Source organism: Anticarsia gemmatalis, chromosome 1 (assembly GCF_050436995.1).
Source record: "Anticarsia gemmatalis isolate Benzon Research Colony breed Stoneville strain chromosome 1, ilAntGemm2 primary, whole genome shotgun sequence".
In the NCBI taxonomy this organism is placed as follows: Eukaryota; Metazoa; Arthropoda; class Insecta; order Lepidoptera; family Erebidae; genus Anticarsia; species Anticarsia gemmatalis.
The window spans coordinates 14,288,011-14,291,277 of NC_134745.1; positions in this window are offsets into that span (position 1 = coordinate 14,288,011).

Genomic DNA, 3,267 nt, shown 5'->3' on the forward strand with positions numbered 1-3,267 from the left:
TAAGAATTTAAATCTAAGTAGAAGTAGATTAAAGCAATCGTTTTTTGCGTACATTTTTCCATAGAAATTAATAACCATAAAATAGAAGATCTAGAAATAAAATGTTTGTGATTATTTATATGTGTCTGCCTATACCTTAAACAAGAAACATGTGTGGTGCTATAAGTCAGTCTTTATCTAAACATCAATCCTTTTTTATTCGAAAAGTATAAGGAATATTACTCTCTTTTTGAAATTGAACTAACTTCTAAGCTCCCAAAAATCATCGCTTTGGCTCATACAATGTAACAGGCAATGACGGCTACGGCTATTTTTAATAATTCCAAAAAAACAGTAGCTCCGAAGAATACCACCCCTAAAGTGTTAATAGTTAAAATCGAATGTTCACATACATAATTGTTATGGTCATGTCATTTCGAAAAAAGAAAGCAATCAGAACTATGGTAATCTAATAACTGACAAACATACTCATATACTTCTAAATACCAACAGAGTAAAATCATCACTCGTGTAAAAAAAATAGCGCGTAAATATCGGTTTCTATAAAAGATATTGGTGTTGTACATCTTGGACCACACAGGCGTCCCAATAAGCCTTTTATAATGAGGCTCTGGAGACACCGAGTCATGTTAGATATAACGCTTATTGCTCAACGATAAACAATACACTTGTTTCATATTTGTTCATTGTAGGAATTTGTATTTGGAGTGTGAACCTTTCGGTAGGTATTGTATAACTATTTATGAGCTCGGAAAGTAAGTTTGAATATTTAACTATAATTGTATTTTACTGCTGGCTATTTTCAATATACTAGTGTCAAAGATTACAAATAGATTATCATCTTAACTTTCTTTTGTAACCCTTTACTGTCCCACTGTAGGGCAAGGGTCTCCTCCCGAACAAGGGAGTGGTTAGGCCTTGAGTCCACCACGCTGGCTAAGTGCGGGTTGTGGACTTACAACATATTACGACTACTTAACTTATTGCGCCAAAATGATCTACCAATATTTCAAAACGTGACGATGAACTGATAGTTAGTGCTTGTCTTTAGTTAGTTACTCAGTACCTCTATAAGATGAGGCATTGAAAATCACCGATAGTTTTTGTCTTTTAACTTGATAACGGTTTACTAAATTGTGGGTGGAGAAATGCTCAATTTATTTACCATTTGTTTTAGGTATCTGATATATTATTACGGAGTTAATAATATCTCACACACAACAGTTGATAGAATTCGTCTATATGTATATTATTATGTTTAGCATATTTGTTTAATAACCAATCAAAAGCTAAAGTGTTATTCAGAAGTAGATACCTCTTTCCCATACAGATAAACAGAAACAAAGCATTGTAAAACATCCCACATCAACGTCATATCACTGAACAAAAAACACAAAAACCTTAATAAAAAGCAGCCTTTTTGAGAACCTTTTGACACGGTATTCATTAACAAAGTATCAAAAGAGCCTACATTTTTCCTAAATAAATAAAACATGGTAAATTAAATTAATTTTCGCGAATCTTGGACGAAATTGGTTTCGTTCTGACCATAATCTCCTTTTAATTGCTATTAAGTTTGAGAAAGCCTTCGTTTGATATGGAAGAACGATATTTTGTAGGTTTGCTGTTGGTATTTGATTTTTGATGGAGTAAAGGACTTCAGAGTATATCGAGTTTGTGACTTGATAGCCAGTTCAGTGGCAACTGACATGCGTCGGGTATGCCAGTAGTGCGTAGAAAAATATTTTTATTTTATAGTTTTATTGTGCGTGTACGTTGTATTGTATAAACATTATTGAGGTAAGCCAAACAATACAAGTGTTAAATTTCGTATCATCGTATTTAATCGGAAAACTTTCATCAACGGAAAATGGTCTCAAGCAAATTTTTTAGGATTATGTTTTATTTTGTTTCATTAAGTAAAATTATATAAAAATTGGACGAAATAATATATTGCTCGCCAATTAAATATATATTAAATAGAAGATATATAAAATAAATACGAAAGTCCCTGATTGTATTTTCTTTTGTTTTAACGCTTTCTTGGTCTTTGAGTATTGTAAGTGATCTTTATTAATCATCGTCAATATCTGATTGGCAGATGGACAGTTAATAACTTCATCGAGGTGTATTTGATAGACACTTTGATTGAAGTCTGTAGTCACGAGAGGTTTTATCATTAGCTATTGAAGCAATAAATGATTTGTCAAGGGAATTGCCACGCAGAAAATATAGATCATTTTCTTCAATCATGTAGTAGTATTTGGTATTTATAGTAAAAAAAGGTTGTGCTTTGTGTCTGTTGTTTGTATGTTTGTTAAAGTCCCCGCGACACAAGGGCAATTATTAGTGCGGGAGTTGTCGTAAAAAACAAGATGTCAAACACCTCAAAGTAGACGGCAAAGGCCATGGTACTCAGAATTTCCCGTTCTATCGATTGGTATAGTTGAAATCAATTCTTATTTATAAAATATGGTAGAATATTTCATTAAACATCATAATTCACAGGTCATTGATCTGAAACCATCTCAGACTTTCCCCGTATTGAAATCTAAACACGCTTTAAAAGCGATACGGTTCTATTCACCTTTCACCCTTGACGCCTTTTGACTTGTGTTTAAAGCCTTAGCCTGAGAGCCTTTGAAAAGTGAACGATCAAATGAACTCCCTCGCACGGCTTATGTAAGCATTTTATTTAGCTTTTAAAGGATACTGGGTGAAAAAAAGTAAAATGTTTTGACCGCTAAACGATGTGAAATCTTTGGTATATATCTTTAGATAAGTTTTGTAAAGAAAAATATTTTATTGAAAAATAAAATAGTTGTAACAGCCTTTATTTTTCTTTATTTTGTGTTGTGTAGTAGGTATAGTGGTATTTTTTAACCAGTTAACTGTCATCGGACTTTTGTCTTTAGTTATTGACCATGATTGAGATCGAGCTACCTGGGTTATGGCTACCGTACTGACTGAGTCCTCAAATATAATTTACAAGTTTTAATTTACGATTACTTCCACGTTTAGTATGATTGTATTCCATATCCTACTTTAATAGTAGATTTTCTAGTTACTGTATTCATGTCATGTGTAATGGAAAAAATAATAAACCAATCTATAGTAATATTATAGAGCTGAAGAGTTTGTTTGTTTTTTTGTTTGAACGCGCTAATCTCAGGAACTTCTAGAAAAATATTTCAGTGTTAGATAGCCCATTTATCGAGGCAGGCTATAGGCTATATATCATCACGCTGCGACCAATAGGAGCTGAGT